The sequence below is a fragment of the Sinocyclocheilus anshuiensis genome, unplaced genomic scaffold (assembly GCF_001515605.1).
Source record: "Sinocyclocheilus anshuiensis isolate Anshui unplaced genomic scaffold, SAMN03320099.WGS_v1.1 scaffold2085, whole genome shotgun sequence".
NCBI classification, from domain to species: domain Eukaryota; kingdom Metazoa; phylum Chordata; class Actinopteri; order Cypriniformes; family Cyprinidae; genus Sinocyclocheilus; species Sinocyclocheilus anshuiensis.
In genome coordinates, this window is record NW_015554052.1 from 791,199 (window position 1) to 805,250 (window position 14,052).

The following is a 14,052-nucleotide window of genomic DNA, read 5'->3' on the forward strand; positions in this document are numbered from 1 at the left end:
GTGATACGTGTTGCACCGGGACACCACTGTGCTTCTCGTCTCGTTCTCGTATATAAATATATATCTTGTATGCCACCTAACAAGGATAAATGGCTTATTGTGTCTCATTCGACAGACATTCTCCCTGGTTTTCTCCGTCCTCCATGTCTCCGTCTGTCTCACAGAGACATGCTATTAGGCGAATATTAGCGCATTCCTGCCGTCTGATGGTGAATCCTGAGCGGCCCGTCTGATTGTCCGCCGCTGCTGCTAATGGAGGTGAAGTCGTTATCAGAGCCGTCCATGTGATCCATGCACCAACACCTCATTATCACCTCCGTTCGGCACGTGGCTCATTCATTAAACCGTCCTTTTACAGCTTTTAAGCATCACCTTTGGTCCCTTTTAGTGCTGGATGTGAGAATCTCTGAGAGAAACGTGACGCAGGGACACCGTACAGCCTGATGATTCGCTGGGATTCAGAAATGAGCACGATTAGGAAACAAATGCAGTGAGGAAGCCAGGGCTCTTTTAAAGTGACAGAATATTAAAAAAAATATTTCGTCTCCCAGCAGGCCGACAGAAGTCTGCTGATAGTGGTGTTGTCTGGTGTGTTTAATGTCGAGCAGGACGATTCAATTACCTTAAGATCTGGAGAAGCATATTTTACACTGATTCAGGATTGAATGTGTTTTCTGACTGTGAAATTAAATTAAATAAGCAACATGCATTTCAGTGATATTTGTTGGCAGCCACAGAACTGTGGCAGAACTTAAAATATGTCTTAATTTTATTAATCATTTTCTTTAAAATATTTTTTTTTCATGTTAAAGTAAAATTCTTACGTGATGCTCATTACATTAACAGAGGATAAACTACCAGTTAATTGGCTGCTTTTTTTTTTCATTTTGCAATTAATATCAATGGGAAAATGTGTGTCATTATATACAGTACCATTTGAGGTTGATAGGATTTTTTAAAAATATATAATTCTCTTCTGCTCACCAAGGCTGCATTTACTTGATCAAAAATACAGTAAAAATAGGGAAATATTATTAGAATATAAAACAGTTGTTTTCTATATGAATATCTGTTAAACTGTAATTTATTTCTGCGATCAAAGCTGTATTTTCAGCATCATTACTCCAGTCTTCATGATCTTCAGAAATCATTCTAATATACTGATTTGCTGCTCAAGAAACATTTCTGATTATTATCAATGATGAAAACAGTCGTGCTGCACAATATTTTGTGGAAACTGTGATACATTTTATTTTTCAGGATTCACAGATGAATAGAAAGTTCAAAAGAACAGCATTTATTTGAGATCTTTTGCTACATTAGAAATGTCTTTACTGTCACTTTTGATCAATTTAATGCATCCTTGATGAATAAAAGTAAAATTTTAATATCATAAAAAAATCTATTTTAAAAATCTATTTTAATATTGTTTATTATTTATGTTTATTAAGCATTGGCCGCTCTCCTCTCTAGATAGCAGTATCTCCATCAGTTACTAAAAATTAATATTTGTTAAACAATATTTAAAACAAACAACGTTGCTGTTGTCAATTTCACATGAATGATTGTTTCATCACAATATCCTTTATTTCTGCATTTATGTTGTTTTGTGTCAGTCTAAAAAGCCTTTAAAACAGTAAATATAGTTAGTGATTTAAATTTAGTCTGATCAGATCTGTATTTGTCATCAGTACTGATTATTTCAGTCTCTAATATTTAATTTTAATGCGCTCGTATGTTTCTTACGCTGTAGCCTCATGCGTGTTGTTTTTACAGTGGCGTTGTGTGTTTGATTTGTATGTTGTTGTTGTTGTTGAGCTACAGCGTTTGTTTTCTCAGCGTCTTTTCCAGGTAACAGCCGCCTACATAATCTGTGCTCGTCAGCTGAGACGGCGTCTGTGTGTGTAATAAACGCTGGAGGGTCTGGTGTGATGCGCAGGTGTGTGTGTGTGTGTGAAGGGCGGCTAGTGTCTAAATAACTCTAAACAAACACACTGATCGCAGCTGAGACCCTGCGGCGCGTCTCGCGCTCCGAGACACCAACACACACCCAAAAATACACACACGCTCGGAGAGGACGAGAAAACAGAAGGACAGAAAGAAAGATGGTGCTGAGCTACAATTGCTCTTAGAGTGAAATTCATAAAATTACACTATGGTTTAAAAGTTTGGAGTTGGTTTTTGAAAGAAGTCTCTTCTGCTCAGCAAGTCTGCAATTATTTGATCAAAAATACAGTAAAAATAGTGAAATATTATTATGATTTAAAACAGCTGTTTTCTATATAAATATCTGTTAAACTGTAATTTATTTCTGTGATGCACAGCTGTATTTTCTTCAAAAGAACAGCATTTATTTGAAATAAAAATAGTCTACATTATACATTTCAGGTTTCATGCATCTTTGCTGAATAAAAATATGAATTTCTTAAATTCTATTAAAATATTCTATTTTAATATTGTATGTTATATATTTACTTTATATATTTAAAAGATCTGCAGTTTTTTTTATAAATTATAAATGTAATATAAAAATTATACTTTTTTTTAGAATTTATAATTGCGATATAAAAATGATAAATCTTAGGAATTATAAATGTCTATACTGTTGCTTTTGATCAATTTAATGCATCCTAGCTAAATAAAATAATAATAATTAATAATAATTTTTTATTTTAATTAATTTTAATTTTTGTTAAATAAATTGATTAAATGATTAAAAAAAACAGCATTTTTTTTTTGTATTGAATAAAATAAAAGTACTTTTACCGTTTTTTCTTGCATCATATATTCTCGCCCTAGTGCATTCTGGGATTGCATTAACAGTCCACTACTTTATTAAAGCTGCAGTCCGTAACTTTTTTTGGTAAAAAATGATCCGAAATCAATATTTGAGCAAGTACATAACCAGCCAGTGTTCAAAACTATCGCCTTACTTTAGCCCGATTCACAACGGTTAGCTTATAATAATGTTTTGTAAGTTTGTTAACATTAATAATCTGAGAATAACGTTTAACAATAATAATTTGCACGGTTTGATGTGATATGAGCTAATAGATCTTTAGATTTAATCACTATTGGTAGCACGATTTATTGTAATGCTTTTTAGGGCTGTCACGATTATGAGATTTGGCTGACGATTAATTGTCTAAAAATAGTCACGGTTATTGCGATTAATTGTCTGTTTTAGGACTTCGGAACAACAACTATTTGAAATATGGAATCTGAGGGTGCAAAAAAAATCTAAATATTGAGAAAATCATCTTTAAAGTTGTCCAAATGAAGTTCTTAGCAATGCATATTACTAATCAAAAATTAAGTTTTGATATATTTACAGTAGGAAATCTACTGCTTTTGTGCTCCAGGGTCACAAATAAATGATTGGCGCAAAAACATAATCACATTATAAGTGTATGATAAGCCCTTTAAAAATCCTCCAGCATGTGTTTCTTTTTTCCTCCGTCTTTCCTCGTCCTCTTTCTCAGAGCGGCTGGTTTGACAGGCGTGTGTCTGACTGATTGTCAGCTGCGCTCCTGACCAGCGGCTGTCAGATTGATAGACGGTCAGATGTATCTTTGAGGGCCGGAGGAACTGCTGTCACCGGCCCGATGCTTGTCCTCCGGAGGATTGTGGAGCGCTGGGACTCGCTCACCTGCGTCTGTCTGCCGCTAATGCGATGACATCCGGCCGCCGCGTTTGACTCTGCTGTCAAAATACGACGTAAGCTCAGACTGAAATCACGTCTCGTCCTCTACGCTTGGCATATGACTGGCTTCTTCAGCGCTCGCGTCTCTCTGTTGATCTTCAATCAGGCTGATGTGAGCGGCTCACCGTGACAAATGTGACCCTGGAGCACAAAACCAGTCTTAAGTGTCAATTTTTCAAAATAGAGATGTATACATCATCTGAAAGCTGAATAAATAGGCTTTCCATTGATGTATGGTTTGTTAGGATAGGACAATATTTGGCCGAGATACAACTATTTGAAAATCTGGAATCTGAGGGTGCAAAAAAATCAAAATATTGAGAAAATCATCTTTAAAGTTGTTCAAATGAAGTTCTTAGCAATGCATATTACTAATCAAAAATTAAGTTTTGATATATTTATAGTAGGACATTTACAAAATATATTCATGGAGCATGATCTTAATATCCTAATGATTTTTGGCATAAAAGAAAAATCTATAATTTTGACCCATACAATGTATTGTTGGCTGTTGCTACAAATATACCCCAGCGACTTAACACTGCTTTTGTGCTGCAGGGTCACAAATGACCTCAACGAGCCAAAAACATCTACAGTTAAATCAGCTTAAATCAGTAGCAATTAATAGGAATATTTCACCCTTGAATGTACATTTATGTCCTTCTGAACCGGTATGACTCTCTCTTCTGTGAAGCACTAACGTTCAGCAGGATCTATTATAAGTCTTAAAGGGACAGTTCATCCAAAAATGAACATTCTGTTATCATTGATTCACCCTCTAGTTGTTCCAAACCTGTATGAGTTTCTGTTTATTTCTTTTACATAAAAGAAGATAATTTGAAGAATGTTGGTAAGAAAACAGTTGCTGGTAGCCATTGACTTACATGGTAGGGAAAAAAATACACTGGAAGTCAATGGGGACCATCAGCTGTTTGGTTAGCAGAATAAAATAATACAAAAATAAAATTTTCAGACAAAAATAAAAACTTTCAGAATAACAATTTAATATTTTATGAAACACTTAACAGTAAAATTCCCTATGAAATGTTTTAGTTATTATTTTCCGCAAAAACTGTTTTTCATTTTAATTTTCAAGGATTCCATTTAATGGTTTAATTAAATTTTAATAATCATAAAACAATGTATAATCAGTTGAAGTCATAAAACTTTAAAGATGTAATGATTTATTAAACATTTTACAGTAATAGTGCCATATGAAATGTTTCATTTTTTCCGCAGTTTATCTGGATTTCATTTAATTAAATTTTATAATCAAAAAATAAATGTTTTTCAATTTGAGTTCATAAAACTTTGAATTCACAATTTTAACAATATAATAGTGCCCTATCAATGTTTTATTTTTTTTCAGAAATTCTGTTTTTTGTGATTTAATACACATTTATTATCAAAAGCAGTGCTGCTCAAATGTAATTAACAATAGTAGTTAATCTTTTAAAATGTAATCAAATAAAATTTAAACAATTCCTTTAATTTATTGGCAAAGTATTGCACAACAGATTTACAGCTTAAATGAAAACATGGACAGAAAACTGTGTGATGTTCCTTGAAAAGTCAAACAAAAATCATGTTTTAGTAAACGGTAAGTACATTAACTTATCAAAATAAGTTGAGCAATTTCAATTTGTTTGTTGTATGAAAATCAACTTTCATACAACAAGTGTAATTTAAGTTGAAACGACTTAAAATGACTTAAAAATGTAAGTTGAACTTAAGTTTTTAAGTTGAAATAGTTGGAAATTGTTTACAGTGTACATTCGACTGTACAGCAGTAATATATTTCTGTCATAATTTGTTAAAGTTAAACCAAACTTTTATTTTTGAGAGGTTGTAGTGAAACATGACTTGAGATTACTCGGATTAACTTTGACTAACGTCTCCATTGGTTTCTGCAGGTGTTTTATTTTTTTTTTCCAGTAAAATCACATTTATATAATGATTTAATCCAATCATCTCTTTCCCCTCCGATCCGGTCTCAGCACTCATTTTAACGAGGTTCTCAGTAATGGATCCTTAATGAGGCCTGAGCTCATAACGAGGGTCAGACGCATCTGTGCTGGAGACACACGTACATGACCTAATGCACTGATTCCTGCGTTTATTTCAGTAGAAATCATTTGTAACATTATAGATGTCTTTGATCAATTTAATGCATCCTTACTCAATAAACATATTAATTCCTTTAAAAAAAAAAACTCTTGAATGCAATCATAGACACTCAGTTAAAAATGTTAATGCAAGATTGTTTACAGAGCCTAAAATGAACACTTTTCAAATGCAAGTAAAAATCAGCATTGGTGAATGTATGAAACACTGTTATTTGTTAACACTTTAGTTTGGGGACCAATTCTCACGATTAACTTACTATTATTAACTATGACTTTTGCCTCACTTAACTACTAATTTGCTGTTAGTAAGGTAGTTGTTAAGTTTAGGTATGGTGTCATGCAGAATAAGGCATTAAAGTGTGCTTTATAAGTACTAATAAACAGCCAATAAGTGAGAATTGGTTCTTAAAATAAAGTGAAAATTAAAATGAATTCTAACAATGCCTGAGAATGCAATATGTGTATTATTATTATTATTATTAATTTGTTTTTATAAAGTTTTAAATTAAATAATAATTTTATTAAATTATTTTTGATTTAAATTATTATGAATAAATAAGTAAGTAAGATGTATTTCCCCAATTTGTTCTGCCTGTTTTTTAATGAAATAATGCACACACAGTTTCATGGTAAAATAAAATAAAATAAAACTAAACTAAACTAAACTAAACTAAACTAAACTAAACTAAACAACACAAAACAAAACAAAACAAAAACAGCAAGAAGAACAGGCAAAATTAATCACAAGGTAATTTGTATGTTTGAATTTAACAAAATCATCGAAATAAACTGTGAAACAGAGAAATAATGCAACTCATCTTATTTGCATATCTTGACATTTAAATTGCATTTTTAATTTGACATTTAAATTGCAATTTAAAATAAAATAAAATAAAATAAAATAATAAAATGAAATACAATGAAATACAATGAAATAAAATTAAATTAAATACAATGAAATGAAATGAAATTAAATAAAAATTAAATAATAAAATTAAATAATCTATGGCCGATAAATCAACAAGATAAGTGCTCTGTTCACTATGTTTTCTGTTCACTATGATTTCTGTTATCCTTACAAGTGACTCTCCAGGTATTACAGACCTGCTGACGTCACACAGTTTGCCTGGGTTTTTACCCGAGATCTGGCTGGTTGTATAATGTCATGTTGTATAAAGAGTCTAGCAGCAGTCGTAAAGGACATGCCGGCAGATGTTCACCTGAAGAGCAGTTGAGGGAGGTTTGTGTGGTTCTGCGTGTGTTTCGGAGGCAGACTGAAGTGTTTGTGCGTCTCTCCGCAGGACGAGGCCCGAGCAGATGGAGATGTTTGAGCTTCATTGTTCTCCTGAGTGGAGAATAAACTCGGTCCTGAGGCTGAGAGCGTGTCGGATACTCAGTGGCACAGCCGCCCTGAGGTGACACACATGTCGGCTGAACGCCGCTCTAGATCTCTGACAGAGCGCGAGCATCACGCTGAAGTCATTAAAGCTTTCTGCTGAATCTGTCTCATGTGGGCCGCTGCATCCACACAACCATCCTCACACGGTCCGACGGATCCGACTCTTTATAGTGAGGAGGAGATGGACTAGTGTGTGTGCAGAGCATATCCTACACCTTTTAATCATTTCATATTATATTGAACTCATAATCAGAGCATATCTTTTAGAAATACCTCATGATTCATGCTGATTTCAAATGATCACGGTTCAAAACGTGTTGAACTCTAACAACAGCATCTTTCACATAATTACCACAGAAACCCATTTTAACTTTACTTATTTTTGTTTGTTTATTTATTTTTAAATGTATTTAAATGGTCAAAATCAAAGTTATATTAATGCATTTGCATTGGCAGTAGTCAGAGCTTGACAATAAACATAAAAATACTCTGTTTTCAAAATTATAGCCACAAGTTAATGTTTTTATGACTTTGTCATAAGCATGTATCCATTTTTTTTTTTTTCACTTCAAAAGATTATTTGGACACTTTGCAGCTCAAGTAATGATCTGATTTCTAATTAATAATTCATTCTGTTTAACAAAAAATATAAGCTGCATATTTTTGTTCTCTGAATTATGGTTTTGTCTCATTGTTTCAGTGTTATTTTAGTATTATTTATTTAACATTATAGCATTTATTAATATTTTAATTAGCTTTTGTTTTTATATTTTCAATTTCCTTTTTTTTTTTTGGAATTGTGCTTTAGTTTTTATAATAATTACACTAGTATAATATATTTCATAATATATATTTTATATTATAATTTTATAATATTTATATTTTTAAATTTATATAATTTTATATGAATTATATATATATATAATCATTATTTTATTTATTAATTTATATTACTTATTTTTTTATTTTAGTTTTAGTTATTTTAGTACTTATTTTTTTCTCTTAGTCGCCAAGGCAACATTCCTTATTTTCAAGTTTAAGTTTTTAGTTTTTCATCTAATATTTATGTTTTATTTTATTTCATCTTTATTTCAGTGACCAAAAACACTGTTTTAATAGTTAATGTATTTTTAGTTCACGATAGCAGCACCGCTGTAACTGAGATCAAGGCAACACTGAACACGAAATTAATGACAAACACCTTTAAATACGAACCTTCAGAGCAAAATTCTATCATTAATTACTCACCCTCGTGTCGTTCCAAACCCGTAAGACCTTTGTTCATCTTCGGAACACAAATTAAGATACTTACTACAGATTCTTTGCATGTAACACCTGTCTGATTGTGACAATTGTTCACTTTCTCCCTGAATATCACCAGATGTAAAACCAGAGTAGCATAAAAAAAAATCCACATCTAAAAAGACATTTAGCAACTATAAAGACATACATTATTCATTCCATACTTTCAAAACAAGCAAAGTCTAAAGATGAAACATGCATACCACAAAGATTCACTGCAAGATATTTTTGATGAAATCTGAGAGCTTTCTGACCTAATGTGCATAGACAAGCCCAGAAAGGTAGTAAGGACATCGTTAAAATAGTCCATGTGACATGTAATTTCCTCCTGAGCTCAGATGAGAGACAGATGACGAGAGAAACAACACCTTTCTAGAGACGCAAAAGAGGCAAATCGATCTGAATATATAAATAATAATAAATTTTTTTAATTAAAAAATTAAATATAAATATATAAATAATAATAAAAAAAAATAATGCTTGATTTTTCACCATGGTTCAGTCAATGTCTCTTAAAGGGACAGATCACCCCAAACAAATAATTTCTGTCATCATTTATTCACCTTCATGTTGTTCCGAAGCTTACGTTTCTTTCTTCTGTAGAACACAAAAGCAGATATTTTGAGGAATGTTGGGAACCAAACAGTTAGCAGCCATTGACTTCCATTGTATGGGAAAGAATACTGTGCAAGTCAGTGGCTAGCAACTGTTGGGTTGGACAGAATATTCATTTTTGGGTGAAATATCCCTTTAATTTTGGATCAGCAAAACTGTCATAGTTTAAGAGTCATGGAGACACAGATGAAGTAACGGAGACGGTGGATATTTTGAGCTATTTAAAACTCTCGTTAATGGTTAAAGTTTAATTGAGGAAGGATGAGCTCATCCGAACCATCAGCTCATCGATGAGATCATCGCAGCCTTTTCGGGTTTTGTCAGAGACTCGTTATTTAATGCAGCTCTACCACAATCTCCAAATAAAGAGTCTCGTTTGTTTCTCCTAGACAGCAGCAAGTATAAATGAACAGCGAATAATCGAGTCCCCTGCTTCTCAGACGTTTCAAGTCCCCACACTGCAAAACAGTGTTCTTCCTCAGTATTTTTTGTCTTGTTTTCCAGTACAAACATCTAAACTTTCATAAATCAATATGCATTTGCTTGAGAAGCAAAATGACTTGATATCAAGTCTTGTTTTCTGAAAAAATTATCAAAATGAAGTGAGTTTAAGCTTAAAACAAGAAATAATATCTGTCAATGGAGTCAGTAAAATAAACTTCAAATTCAAAGGGAAAATAAATGGATTTTTCAGACACCATTGGCAATTTTTTTTCTTGTTTTAAGCAAAACTCATTTCATTTTAATGCATTTTTCATATCATTAAAAAGTTGATATAAAAACTGACTCATGTGCAAAATGTTTGCTTACAACATTTTTATTTGAGAGTTGATTATTATTTCAAAAAATAAATAGAAATTGAATTTTGTAGTTTGGACTCTGTTGTTAATTTTGACCTTTAATATTATTATTAAAGTAAGTTTACAAACTTAGTTGCAAGACTGTTTTCTTAAAGGGATAGTTCACCCCCAAAAAAATAAAGATTCTGTCATCACTTACGTACCCTCCATTTGTTCCAAACCTGTTTGAGTTTCTTCTGTTGAACACACACACACACACACTCTCTCTCTCACACACACACACACACACATACACACACACACACAAAAGATATTTTGAAGAATGCTGATTACCAAATAGTTGCCTTTGACTTCCATAGAATGGAAAAAAAAAAATACAATGGAAGTCAATGGCTACCATCAATCATTACCAGCTTCCCTTTGAGAAAAATTGACATGTAGTGTTCCTGATAGATATGCAGGCGAATCAATACCAAATCGAATCAAGAGCTTGTGAATCAGAATCAAATCAATTTGTGAAATCTGTGTCGATACTCAGCTCTACTGATTATAGATGTTGTCCAGAGAGCATAGAATCATGAGTTTAGTTTTTTAACTCCACTTCCAAAGTATGATATTTCCAGACTGAGCATCGTTTAAGATGCATATCGAAGCCTTTGACTGAAACGCTCTCAAATATTAGGTGCCTAATGAAGCGTTTTAATGATCCGGCGGCCTCATGACACACGATTGAAGTAAGACTGTAAGACTCGAGCGGAGCTGCTGGGATGTTTCTCTTCCTCCAGGTGTTTTTCTGCATTTCCTCCTGGGAAACACATCAGTGTGTGTGTGTGCTGTAAACAAACAGAGGGAGGTCGAGACGCAGACTCATTAATGAGTGAATCACACACTTACACACTCCAGCGAGCCGCCGTCACCTGCTGAGCACAGCGATCAGGCCTCGTTCTCCTCTCACAGAGAACACAACACACTCAAGGGTCATTACAACGGAAAAAAAACTCACTCTTATGATGCTCAGGTGATAGAAGCTGCTGCCAGGCTGTAGATATGTGGTTGCTAAGGTGTTCTGAGTGGGTTTTAATATGTTGCTGTGTGGCTACTAGGGTGTTCTGAGTGGTTACTAGGGTGTTCTGGGTTGTTGCTAAATTGCTTTAAGTGTTTTTTGTGTGTTGCTACTGTATTTGGTTGCTAGGGTGTTTTGAAGGGTTGCTGGGGAATTCTGCATAGTTGTTAAGTAGTTTTGACTGTTTTTTGTGTTGCTTCTGTGTGTGGTTGCTAGGGTGTTTTGAGTGGTTGCTAGGTTGTTTTAGGGTTTTTTGTGTATTGCTACTGTATCTGGTTGCTAGGGTGTTTTGAAGGGTTGCTGGGGAATTCTGCATAGTTAAGTAGTTTTGACTGTTTTTTGTGTTGCTTCTGTGTGTGGTTGCTAGGGTGTTTTGAGTGGTTGCTACGTTGTTTGAGGTGTTTTTGGTGTGTTTCCACTTTATATGGTTGCTATCGTGTTTTGAGTGGTTGCTAAGGTGTTCTGAGTTGGCTTTAATATGTTGCTGTGTGGTTACTAGGGTGTTCTGAGTGGTTGCTGGGACATTCTGGGTTGTTGCTAAGTTGTTTTTGTGTGTTGCTATTGTATCTGGTTGCTAGGGTGTTTTGAGTGGTTGCTGAGAAATTCCAAATGGTTGCTAAAGTGTTCTGAGTATCTTTAGGCAAGGCAAGGCAAGTTTATTTATGAAGCACATTTCGTACACAATGGTAATTCAAAGTGCTTTACATAAGAGAAAGTAAAATAATCATAATAAATAATCACAAAAATAAAGTGTGTTGCTATGCAGTTTCTAAGGTGTTTTGAAGCGTTTCTGTGGCATTCTGGGTAGTTGATAAGTTGTTTTCAGTGTTTTTTGTGCGCTGATACTGTATTTGGTTGTGTTGCTAGTGTTTTGAGTGGTTGCTAAATTGTTTTAAGTTATTTTTTGTGCGTTGCGACTTTATATGGTTGCTATGGTGTTTTGAGTGGTTGCTAGGGTTTTCAGAGTGTTTGTGCGTTACTATGCAGTTGCTAGGGTGTTTTGAAGGGTTGCTGGGGAATTCAGGGTTGTCGCTAAGGTGTTCTGAGTGTTTTTAGTGCATTGCTATGCAGTTGTTAGGGTATTTTGAAGGGTTGCTGGGGTATTCTGGGTAGTTGTTAAGTTGTTTTGACAGTTTTTTGTGTTGCTACTGTATGTGGCTGCTAAATTGTTTAAATTTTTTTTGTGTTTTGCGACTTTATATGGTTGCTATGGTGTTTTGAGTGGTTGCTGGGAAATTCTGAGTGGTTGCTAGGGTTTTTAGAGTGTTTGTGCGTTGCTATGCAGTTGCTAGGGTGCTTTGAAGGGTTGCTGGGGAATTCTGGGTAGTTAAGTAGTTTTGACTTTTTTTGTGTTGCTTCTGTATGTGGTTGCTAGGGTGTTTTGAGTGGTTGCTAAGTTGTTTTAAGTGTTTTTTGTGCTTTGCGACTTTATATGGTTGCTATGGTGTTTTGAGTGGTTGCTAGGGTTTTCAGAGTGTTTGTGCGTTACTATGCAGTTGCTAGGGTGTTTTGAAGGGTTGCTGGGGAATTCAGGGTTGTCGCTAAGGTGTTCTGAGTGTTTTTAGTGCATTGCTATGCAGTTGTTAGGGTATTTTGAAGGGTTGCTGGGGTATTCTGGGTAGTTGTTAAGTTGTTTTGACAGTTTTTTGTGTTGCTACTGTATGTGGCTGCTAAATTGTTTAAATTTTTTTTGTGTTTTGCGACTTTATATGGTTGCTATGGTGTTTTGAGTGGTTGCTAGGGTTTTCAGAGTGTTTGTGCGTTACTATGCAGTTGCTAGGGTGTTTTGAAGGGTTGCTGGGGAATTCAGGGTTGTCGCTAAGGTGTTCTGAGTGTTTTTAGTGCATTGCTATGCAGTTGTTAGGGTATTTTGAAGGGTTGCTGGGGTATTCTGGGTAGTTGTTAAGTTGTTTTGACAGTTTTTTGTGTTGCTACTGTATGTGGTTGCTAAATTGTTTTAATTTTTTTTGTGTTTTGAGACTTTATATGGTTGCTATGGTGTTTTGAGTGGTTGCTGGGAAATTCTGAGTGGTTGCTAGGGTTTTTAGAGTGTTTGTGCGTTGCTATGCAGTTGCTAGGGTGCTTTGAAGGGTTGCTGGGGAATTCTGGGTAGTTAAGTAGTTTTGACTTTTTTTGTGTTGCTTCTGTATGTGGTTGCTAGGGTGTTTTGAGTGGTTGCTAAGTTGTTTTAAGTGTTTTTTGTGCTTTGCGACTTTATATGGTTGCTATGGTGTTTTGAGTGGTTGCTGGGAAATTCTGAATGGTTGCTATGGTTTTGTGAGTTTTTGTGCGTTGCTATGCAGTTGCCAGGGTGTTTTGAATGGTTGCTGGGGAATTCTGGGTTGTTAAGTTGCTTTGAGGTTTTTTTTTGTGTGTTGCTACTGTATGTGGTTGCTAGGGTGTTTTGAGTGGTTGCTAGGAAGTTCTAAATGGTTGCTAAGTTGTTTTAAGTGTTTTTTGACTTTATATGGTTGCTAAGGCGCATCTCAAAGTGGTGTTTCGTTCCTGAATGTATCTGTTTTTGAACAAATCATTGGAGTCAGTGATTCAATGATCCATCCATGCTTCGTTTCTAAATGAATCAGGTGTTTTGAACGAATCATTTGAATGAATCGTTTTAATGAGTTGCCTCCACATACCTGGCGGTTTTAGTGTCCCATTTATTTATCCATGACAGGTCTAAACCAGCCAAGGTAACAGCACAAAAACACACGCAGCATTCAGCGATACGGAAGAGTGAAGACGCATCCATCCCCAGCGCATCACACACCAGATCTCAGACATCAGTGTGTGTGTGTGTGTGGCTGATGTATCATTCACCAAGGTCATTCTCAATTAGACTGTTTGTTGAGCAGAGCTGCGTGGCGCTGGTTTAATCATGCAGACAATGAAGACAACAGCGACAAAAGTGGAAATAAATGAGCCTCCCTGTTCTCATGCAGCCATACGCAGCCTGAGCGTTTACGAGTCCCGTCTGCGTCCCGTCACCCTCCCGTTCCATCATAACAGGTTGCTTTTAATATGTCAGTAGTGGCAGGTGGGTT

General features: G+C 34.7%; 1 long non-coding RNA gene across 1 annotated transcript; it reads left to right on the forward strand.

The window, feature by feature from the left end:
- The first annotated feature begins 332 nt into the window (after positions 1–332).
- LOC107668473 (uncharacterized) lies at positions 333–13,697 on the forward strand. The gene is made up of 3 exons (XR_001631899.1): positions 333–346; positions 412–417; positions 13,634–13,697. It is a non-coding gene; the product is annotated as an uncharacterized LOC107668473 (long non-coding RNA).
- Positions 13,698–14,052: the final 355 nt, after the last annotated feature.